Below are 11,218 nucleotides of genomic sequence, written 5' to 3' on the forward strand. Positions count from 1 at the left end.
GTCCGCGAACAGGCGCTTCGGATCATCGCGCCGCGTGTTAGCAGCAAACTTAGGGTCTTCTTCGACTCAGAGTCTTCGCCATCCCAGCAATTAACTGCGAGGTCGTGGAGTACGCCAAACTGGTCTACTGACACGGACCAAACACACGGCCTCCACTGCGCGACATCGGTGATAGCGAGCTACGGGACAAAGTGTAGGCTCCGCTGGCCATCCCGCCCTATCCGGTTCACACCCAGGCGGTGGAGAGGGCCGTGCGCACCGAGGACCACGTCACCGAGGCGTGTTCGGCGGAGATGGGAGAAGCGCGTATGGCTTCAACGCGGCCAGCCTCAGGCAACACCAGATTCTCACCAGCGCCAGCTCTAAGAAATATCTGCACTGGAGATGAGCTGGTAATTGTTAAATGATCACATCCTGAAAAGGGTCGGATTCCCGTTTCGACGTCAATTCATTAAACAATCGCTTGAATCTATCTTTATGTCACAATTGGTCAACATGCAAGCTGAAAATGCATGAACGATTACGAGATGCATTGAGTCTTTTTTCAGCCATTCCGCGATTTTTGTGTTTTCATAACTGCCCCTTTAAACGCATTCGCCGCAGGTGGTCGTAACAGCAGGCCACGGCAAGGCGGCCGCCGCCGTCGCCACAGCCGCGCCATTCCGCCCACCCGCTGTCCGGATGCAGGACAGTCACCGAAAGACGGTGGACTGGAGAGCGGGCTTCTTGACCAGCACTCGGCAGTCCCACAGGCAGCACGTCCCGCGTCTCTTCCTCCTGCTTCAGCAGCACGGCGGCAGGAAAGCTGGAGACGTGCAGCCCACAGAATAGGGACGGGAGCGCCACGTTTCAACCAGCCTGGCAGCGGCTAGTGCAGCAGTGCCCGGGCACGCGCCGTGTAGCAGGGCGGGACCAGCGCCGCACGGCCGAGGACGTCTGCTGCTGGAGCTGGAGGTTCGGCAATATGTAGAGCCCAGCTGCGAAGGTACTTCTACCATGAGATCTCCGCCAACAAGCGTTTCGGGTTTCCGGTCTCTGAGCAGCTGCTGTTCAGGCCGGTGCATCGAATACGCAGGCTCGGCCAGCAGCAATATGTGCGTAGGGTCACCCTAACCCCCCCCCCCCCCCCACACACACACCCGTGATGCAGACTGCAGACCTTGCTATTCGTATTAACTTATACACCAGGTACAATATTCTGAGTCGCATGCTGCACATGGTTTTGTTTCCAGCGCGTGAGTTGTTTTAGAGAAGTGAAAGCTTGAAGCAGCACTAACCAACGTACTCGTATAATGTGTTTATACTCAATAACAAAGTTTCTGCTACTTGACAATTAATCGGGCAATGCTTGATCCGCATATTTTACCTTAGACCGGGACATCTTCGTACGACGGCTTAAGAAGCGCTCGGTAACATCGTTTTAATACGCGAAATTATGTCGCATCGTTTGCTGCCCACGGCTTGGTGTCACATACAGCGGTTGGTGCCACCTAGCGTGCGGTGACAGGAACTCCGAGCGTTGGTTTACAGCGATATTTGAATCGTCTCGCGCATCATGAATTTAAGTTTTGGGAAAAATATGACTATGCCGTATACTTTTGGGCTGCAGTGCCAAGGAATTTCTTTCACTCGGTTTTGTTGCTAATGGTACACTATTGAGCGAGCTTATTATTCGCCTGGATTTTCATTCGCTTGTTTTAGCAACTTAACTACCGAGTATAAGATAGGACGACATGCGCTGAATGAACGCTATTATATGCATTTTACGGGTTCTTCGACGTGTAGTTAAACATAACGGTATTATGTTTTTCCACGCGTCTTGTTCTGCCGAAAATGCTTTGCTTTACCGCATGTTTTGTTTTTCTCATGCCATGTTTTACCGAACGATATAGAATGATGGACGATTGTAGCGCACTGGCTCCCTTGAGTGGCTTCAATAAGCAGAGCGGTATTTTGTTTTTCCACGTTTGTTCATGGATATTCTCCTCCCTGTGATGTTCATTCTAAATTAGAGGATGGCGAACTTCCGTAGTAAAATGAAGCTAACTAACTTTACAACGTTGTGCGATAAACAGAGGAGCATAATAACTCACATTTGCACCTCATCACCGATTTGGAGGGCTGAGTATTTCACCATGAGAGGTCATCTCAGGACAGATGCAAGAAACCTTTGAGCGTGTTGTCGTGGAGATGAATACTATACCATAAAGACGAATCAAGATAAGCATTCCTATACGCACAGGATCAGCACCCGTTACGGCTTCTGTGCTGAAAACGGCAACACGCCGTGCCCAAGATTAAAGTGTGCTGCATTCAAAACTAAGCCGGGCCAGAAATTGTCCTGTCTGTTCGTTGTAAATAATGATGCGCCGGCTGCTCATGACGCATTCGCGTCATCGAGGTAGTGTAGTACTTAATTCCTTGAGAATTTTCGCATAGAAATTGTGGGCTTGATACCATTTCAACATGACATGACATAATATGGCGTGACACATACGCCAGTGGGCAGTTAAACCATGCCAGTGGCACTGGTAAATTGCAAACTAAGCTTTAATGAATCGGGCATAATTATCTTGCCGCTAACCCACGTGACAACTTGGATTGGAATGCAAAATAGTGATCACGAAAGTCGAAAGTGATGGTTAAATGGGGAGCACATTGATCAACAACGTCACAATTATTGAACTTTAATGTAAAGGTATAATGACCATTCCGGTTTTTAGAGGATCTGATTTCGAAAGAAATACGCATTTTCTACATGTCGCCAAAGACATAATTTTGCGCACTTGTAGTAAGCCAGCGGGAGCGTGAGGCCAAAGACTACTTATGTGTGCAGGGCTTCCATGCCCATGATGCTTGCCGACATCGGTAATCTTGCGGATAAGGGAGGTCGGACTTTGGACCATTAAACCAAAAGTGATCACGTCCACAGGCCAATCGATCTCATTCAAATGGGATGGGACGCCAGCCAGAGAATTTCCATTATTCAGACACGGTGCTCATAAGGTGCAACTTGTAGTCATCACAGGTTTCTCGTACGGACGCTTGCGAAAGCTGCTGTACTTGGTCAAGACGGCATAAAATCCCAGCCAGTAAATCTCTTTCGGGTTGGCATTGGAAAGGCGGGATCTCCGTAGGGGCAGGACCCATTCTGAGCGATACTAAGGATGCCACTCTGCGTCACGGGGTAGCAATATATCAGCTGTGCGCTGCTGTCAAGCTCTGTGCCGGGTGAAGCTGGAATCAACTTTCCGGTGCCTGTCATAAAACAGGAACGGTGCCCACTAGACTTCGTCGAAGGTGCGACTCGGCGCAGTTTTCACATGTTTCTTGTAAAGACGTCTGCGAAACATGAGTTCGGCGAAGACAGCGTAAGATTCCACCCAGGAAATTCCTGTGTGCAGGGCAGGCCCGCCTTAGGGGCAAGGACGCTGCCTGGACGATACTATGGACGAGAGCCCCTTGTATTGGCGGGAAAGGACGCTTCTTGATATGCTTTCACCTCCCCCCTCCCCCCCCCCCCACACCCGAATAAACCCGAGCGCCTTGCGCGAAGGGCCTGAGATGTCGGTATGAGGTGGAATGAATACTGCAAACGTGTGTTCCTAAACACTAAATTTGAAGCATCACGCAGCAGTGCTCCACCCCGACCATGTGTGACACTGGAGGGGAGTGGTAGGGTAAAATTTTCGGGCCAAAGTTGATTAGCGATGCGACGAATAAATGCAGCGTATTATGTTAGCGGGGAACGAATGCATGAAACTGCATGCAAGTCGGTGAACTATAGGGACCATTGGATACAACGGCGTCTAAGGAGGTATGGGCAACGTTTAATTTCATTTAAGTCAGCTTATGTTGAGCCCGAAGACAGATTGGGGGAGTAGACGGGATGCTCGGCAGGGCGTTCGTTACTCAAGTCGTGTCAAGCTGGTGTAGCAGGGGGAAAAAGAGCTCCTGCCAATATTACTGTGTTCCTAGTCCCAACATCGCCATCCATCCCGAGCATCGAAGCACCTGTGTGTCTCATAAGCATTTGCATCTAGTGCGGAAGCAGTACGGGGTGCAGCAAATTACTGAGTGTAATTCTGTTTGCAAGACGGCCAGTTTGCCTGAACACATGACGTTCCTAGCATCAAGTAAAAAGGTCATGAGCATAACGAAGCAAGTTAGTATCCTTGTAAGAAAATCTACTTTTACCTTCAAGCATTCTTATTTTAAGCCCTCTACCGCCGTCGTCCGCTGTCAGGTGGCATGTGACTGCATGAGCCGTGAGGCGCCTTTGTTCAAGCTCAGACACGTGCACTGGCTGCATTCCAATCATTCCATCGGAGCCTGAAGTATGCCTGGCTTTCGAAATGCTGTCCGATACTCCCTTTAAAAAGTCACCCCCAGCGACTCACCACCTGCCAGTTGCATCAACTAGCTCTGGGATCTCAAGGTAATGCCTACTTTTGATTGATTTAGGCCAACCTTCGGACGACGTCTCGTGACGTCGTGACGTATGACGTCGACGTCATACTCGCTTCTCATCGGTTAACATCACGCTATTTCTGGACCCTACGACCATGAATCAGTTCCGACCCGCACTGTATATAAACTGTGCTATTGGTGCCCATGGGAGGCTCATGCTCTCTCCCGGCTCGAAGACGCGAGATCGCTGTCGGTTGTGTGTGTGGGCGTTGTCGTGTGAGTGCTAGTGAGTGTAAGTAACCAAAAAATAAAAGCCTTGCTTGACAAGATCTCTCTTTGGTACTCGCTAGAAGAATCGGCACGAGCGTGATCTCCACTAGCATAAACTATCACGCAAGCAGTCAGAAATCTGCTACAGTCCTAAAACTCTCTTTAGTGGTTTTCCATTGCACCAGAGCTCGTACGAAGGGATTCTAGAAAAGTTACAAAGGTTGCAAAATGTTGCAAGAGGAGTTCACTGCCAAAAAAATCACGATAGCACCCTAAAACCGCATTAAGTATTCTCGATAGGCATAAAAGATCCTGAGGGCGAATTTCCCACATTATTGCCAAAGTTTGCAGACTGTCGCGAGAGCATTTTATGGATAAACGAATCGAGACGGCGCCATAAGGTGGTAACCTTCGATTATTTCGCAAGGCACAACAGCCTAAAGCAGAATTCTGGAAAATGTTGCAAAAAGTTGCAAAAGGATGCAAGGGTAGTTAACGGCCAACCGTCGCGTCATAGAGATCCCAGATATACACCATTCTGCTCGCAAGACCCGGAAGCCCGCTAAAAATGCCACGACGGAAACGTTTCCCACTGCCACGCTACAGTACACATGTATTTAAAAACGTATTGAATAGCATGCATGTTGTTTATGTTGACATTGAATGTATGTAGACATTGATTTGTGGCTGGTGATGGTGTGGGTCCTCCTGGAAAGTTATGCTTGCGCTGGAACCTCCCGAAATTGGCATGTGTGGATATTCCCGAAACATGAATTTCGAAGGGATCTTTGTAATTCTTGAGATATTGTTTGCAATAACCTTGCTGCTCGTGACTAAGTGTCGGCGTGCAAGCAACCATACAAACATGCTCTGTGAGGACGTTCCTGCAGAGCACGTGATTTGCGTTCATAATTGACAGCCTACGAGGTTACAGGCCTGGTAGATCGAAACAGCACCAAAGAAGCATCTATGTATACGAATGCTGTGTGAAATAACGTGACCTGCACCTATACACTGAACACGATATCCAGCTTTGGAAACAAACGTACAGTCCCAGCGAATTAACTTGTAGTGAGAAAGCGACGCAGCCGCAGGTACTAAGGCGTTGTTCTTCCGCTTGTTTCCAGAAATCGCAACACGATTAGAGGTGCTTGCAGTACTGAGCATAACATGCTGTCAGAAGTGCATAACTCCCCCGCTCATCCGGTCGTCATCGTATCGCTGCATGATATGGCGAAGCCTCAATCGGCACTCCAGACCGCCTGCACGCTTCACAGGTCACGTGCCTCGTCACGGTGCGTCACATGGTCGCGTCGAGCTCGAAGGTCCGGTCCCCCTCGACCGTCGCACGCCTCTTGCGCCACCTCAACACGGGTCATGTTCGAGAGGGTAGCAAAGTCTGGGTCTGCCACCAATGCGCCAGTGTGACGTCACGTGAACCCAGTCCTCCGATTGGCGGACGATATTCCGCGGCGGTTTACAATGGGTTCGCCCGCTCTGTCTTTTCGCGTTGGTCACGTCACAACTGCGCCGCTTTCGAGTTCTGTTAGGGAGCTTGTGTCCGAGCGCACAGCGTCGTCTCCCATTGGTCCGTTCTGCTCTCCCCGGGAAAGTGGTGCCCTCCGGCGGTGACCTCTTCAGGCGTGCGACGCGGCTGCCTGCGAGGCGACCCCCGGAGGCTGCCGTCATGCCAGGATGTCCAGCATAGTGATGTCACCGAGGCTGAACTTGTTGAGCTCCTCCTGGATCAGGGAGTGCACCTTCTCCTGCGGGTAGGCATGGGGTAAACGTGGGGCTTGTCTGAACATTACCGGGGGACAAGTGGGGATCCGGCATCAAGCTTGAGAAAGCTACTCCGCACAAGTCTCCACCAAGCAAGCTTCAAAACGGGAAAGCTTGGTTTCCTCATCGTGGGAAGCGACCACATCGTACTTTTGACGCTTGAGGTCAGATAACTATTCGGGGGACAGAACGGGTTTAAGTCGAACATTTTTGAAACATTACAACGCTAACTTATGCTAAACGCTTGGAAACATTCCAAGTGGGGATTACATGGCTTTACAACAGTATGGGAAGGTTCGTCGATTGTGACAGTGGAAGACATCGGGTGCCTTGGCTGAACGTTGCAGCAGGGCTCAATAGTTGTTATGTAGATACCGTCTCATTTCTGGAGAAAGACAAACAAATGGTGTGTGCTAGTATGATAAAAGTGATGGAAAGAACACTTCACATTACGCGATGTGTGCATATATATATATATATATATATATATATATATATATATATATATATATATATATATATATATATATATATATATATATACATATATATATATGCATATATATATATATATATATATATCACGAAAAACAGTCCCGACAAACCCGGCAAGCTTAAATGCATCGATATAGAGAGTCAATTCCAATGAAATCTCGAGAGTTGCAAACTCCGCTCCATCCCATTCATTGGTGTAAACATAACGATATCCTCACGCCGCGTGATATTTACGCGATGCGGCACGTATAGAGCACATAGGACATGAACATGACAATACATTAACAATAAAACAACTGACGGACAACAGGCAAATTCTTCGGACGTGCAATGATAGAGGAGGCCTTCAAATTTGGAACACCACATATATAATGATTGCTATCCAGTCGGAAAAAAATATTGAACAACTCTTGAGCATTTCACGGTGTGCGCTAGGTACTGTGCATGCGATTGTGGCTTTATCATTGAAGTGTTTTCATGACGGATGCATTTTATACGTATCCAAGTAACGGTAGGAATTGTGTCTTCTCCGTACTAAAAGATATCCTTAAAAGGAGTGCTCCACACCTATGCGGGCTTTTAAAAACCTAAAGAGCCATCTTGAAGACCTTTCGGTGCTTTTTACAATCCTGCATTTCTTAAGACCTAATCTCTAGACTCTGAGCCCCGCGCCCGTGAAAATGGGGAAATGTATATCGGAGAGGGCACTTTAAAGTCACCTTGGCACTCATGGCATAATAATAACGTCATTTAACTCCTGCCATTCCATTAACGTCACTTAACTCCTGTCATTGCATAAGTCATGCGGCGATCAATGCCAAGAAAAACATAACTGTTAAGGCGTTCATATCTGGCGTTTGTGAGCGCGATTTTCAGATATAACGACCGTCGCTTAGCTCTCAACCAACGTTGTGTAACGTAGGATGATGTTTTAAAACCACGACGGCTTGAGGAGCATATTTACTAAACAGAGAACTATCTAGAGCAGTCTTTTCCACCTAAAAAGTATAGCAATATTTATATGTGAGCTGGTTTCATCATGTCTGACACTTTTATCAAAATCTTCAAACGGGAAACATTCCCTTTAACAAGCGCCGGGGTGGCCGGTTGGATACTCTTTGCTCGGGTGTGGGTCAATTTGACCCCTGAGATCTCTGGAAATAAGAGGGTTAGAGAAACCAAGTTCATAAGGTGTGTTGTTCTGTACGCAAGCTGAGGTCAAAGTTTGATGTTCCCAGGTCATGACCTTCGGGCCAAATAAGGTCAAACGAGGCCAAACTCCTGATTGGTCTCCAAAGTGCCCCCAGAACCTAAAAAAATGTTCTAAGCAAAAGGTCACGTGCTCATTTAAGATCAGTTACCATGTCTGACCTTTTGAAGGCCAGGGTGATGGAAATCATACAGGAATGCGTTCAAATTTTGCAATGAAATAAGCGAAAAAGATTATGCTACGTATTCTGTAGCTAAAAGCAAAATGTTGATCTGGGCCATTCTAGATACGTGACCTATACCGACCTTTAAGGAGTTCCTAGAAGACCCATAATGACGGTTCCTGTTATCAATAAATTCAAAATGAGCACCTGTGACCACCCCATACAGCAACCCTAAAACAATAAAACAGGCTGCTTTTCACCTTGGTCTGACCTTCATACCTGACCCTACTTCAATGGAATTTGTTCACTCATCTGTTATGTTGACTAAGAATGGTATTTTAGAGATGTACGGCTTCATCTAACACTCAGTTATTGCATCAGATAGAACGATTCCTTAGAAATTGACTTCGCTAAATCCATGGGCTGACTTTTACCTGCCGTAGGTCAGCGACCTTACAAGGTACATCTAAATTTTGTATACCAAACGATCCACTTTTCAATTATCTACAGCTGCGCAAATTTGGCGCTGCTGCACGGCGCTGTTCGGAGACCACTCCGAGACAACCTTCGGGGGTCAATTTGATTCCACACTGGAGCGCGTGTCAGGATAACAATGCGTAACTTTCATCCTTGAAAACTCAAAGCTTCTTACTTGCGTCATTTATATTCCTCCGACGATGGAAATGGGTCTCAAAGGGTTAGAATGTACTGGTGTCCATAAAAATTTGAATGATTTTGTTCGAACCATCTTTCATCGCAACGATGTCATTAAGTCAAATGTCCGGAACCTCGAACAATGCATCAATAAGCTTGCTAATGCGGAATCAACGGTCGTTTTCAACCAGACATGAGTACAAGAAAATATGTCGTCCAGTCATGCTGACATAGTTACTATATATATATATAATATATATATATAATATATATATATATATATATATATATATATATATATATTTCCGTGCGGACTTCACAATTAGCGCCAAGGATGATTTTCAGATAGAATGGACATCATTTGGCTCTCAAGCAATATCAAGCAGACTGCGTAAGCTTCAATCATACATTTTCGTGCAACATAATCCAAGAAGTTGGACATTCGTACTAGTTGCTGCGGAAATATGGTTTCTATCGAATCGTCATTGTAAAGAATAGCGCCTTAACCAAATATGTGACAGCATGTGAACACATTAGAGTCACGAATCAATATGCGAGAACACCAAGACAATTCCCTGTGCAAGGAAATGCTCCTTTTTGAGGTATTGAAACAAGCATCAGATATACCAAAATGAAGTCACTTATAAGCATTGGTATACTTTTAAGTGGGAAAGACTGCTCTAGACAACACATTTTCTCCATCTAGTACCTATGCTGCTAAACTAACCAAGCAAAATTATCCCTCATACACTCACTTGTAGAGCTTCAGTCTCCCCAAAAGTGGCTGTGGCGGTGATGAAAGTGACAAATGAAGCAAATATTGTTACGTGCTTAAGTTTCGGCCTTTTCTTTACGGTGTTCTTGCATGTGTATCCGTGAGTTTAAGAACTTGCATTTGCATGCTCAGTTATGGCGCTATTTTTAAGTCAATCGATTACAAGCCATATTCCCGTAAGAACTAGCGACCATGCCAACTTCTTACATTGTGCAACACACAACGTGATTCGGCATGAAAACTTAACAGCTTGCTCAAGATTGCCGAAAGCCAATTAACGCTCACCACACCTGGAGGTTGTGCTCACGAACGCCATACCTGAAAGGCTCGACGATTATATTCATCATGGCCTTGAGCGTCGCACGGTTTATTGGGTGGCAGGATTTGAATGACGTTTATATGGCGTCATACATGCCTAAATGATCTTCAAATTGTCCGCACGAAATGGCTTGCACATATGAGTGGGCGTGGAGCCCAGAGACCAGAGGGTTTATGATCTTAAGAAGGGCAATAGTGTGGACTGCGCGGGGTGATCTTAAAAATCGCTGTTTCAGTCCAAAACTCTACACAAATTTGGAGTACTCCCCTTAACGAAACTGATAGCATAGTATATAGAACGATAACAATATTCCAGAGAAACTGCTCCTTAAGCGCCAAACGGTGCGTTTTGGGCTTGACGGCTGAACGACCTGCTCACCATCGTCGATTTAAGGGCCAGGGTGGCATCCATACGCATGGGTTAAATGGGCTCCAAAGTATAATGCGGCTGGGGCCCCATCTGTTCTAACGTACACTGCGTGCAGAAACAAGACGCCATTAGAACAGAGCGTGTTGCAGCCTGACTCTGACGTGCTTCAGTCAGAGCTAGGTCACTTCAGTCAGAGTCACCACGGACCCGCCGGCTCCGTGGTGATCGCGCCCACACACTGCCACGTGCTCGGTCCCGCCCCCTGCGCGCACACCTGCAGGAAGTCCTGCACGTGCATACGGAAGGTGTGCAGGAGTGTCCTCTGGAGCCGGTTGATGACCAGCTGAGCGGACCCAGGCCGGTCAGGTTGGCTCGCAGGCCCCGTAACTGGTGGATGACGAAGTCTGAAACCCAGGCCGCCTTCGATGTGTGACATCGCGTGCGTTGACGCACGGCCGAGCTCATATTGGGGGGGGGGGGGGGTTATTGCAAATATCGCACCTAAAAACAGAAATTGGGCACGAATATAACCTGGAGGGAGAACAGCTCATCCCTTCCCCGCGTCTTAGGCAGCACGGTACATCCTCCCTCGCCCTCCACCCCTGGATCCAGCAAGGTGAGGATGGGGCGATGTCCACGCTGGGTTGAGGAATCGCCTGATGGTGTTCACCACTGTCCCGACATGCGGTTCTGCGCCGAACGCTGACTAACCGCGTCATCAATTCTGCGCCAAACGCTGACTAACCGCGTCATCAATTCTGCGCCCAACGC

General features: G+C 47.5%; 1 long non-coding RNA gene across 1 annotated transcript; it reads right to left on the bottom strand.

Moving 5' to 3' along the window:
* Nucleotides 1–5,637: 5,637 nt before the first annotated feature.
* LOC119114271 (uncharacterized) lies at nt 5,638–10,788 on the bottom strand. The gene is made up of 2 exons (XR_005096007.1): nt 10,722–10,788; nt 5,638–6,446 (listed from the first exon to the last, which is right to left on the bottom strand). It is a non-coding gene; the product is annotated as an uncharacterized LOC119114271 (long non-coding RNA).
* Nucleotides 10,789–11,218: the final 430 nt, after the last annotated feature.

This window comes from Pollicipes pollicipes, unplaced genomic scaffold (assembly GCF_011947565.3).
Source record: "Pollicipes pollicipes isolate AB1234 unplaced genomic scaffold, Ppol_2.1 Scaffold_7262;HRSCAF=8765_pilon_pilon_pilon, whole genome shotgun sequence".
Lineage (NCBI taxonomy): Eukaryota > Metazoa > Arthropoda > Thecostraca > Pollicipedomorpha > Pollicipedidae > Pollicipes > Pollicipes pollicipes.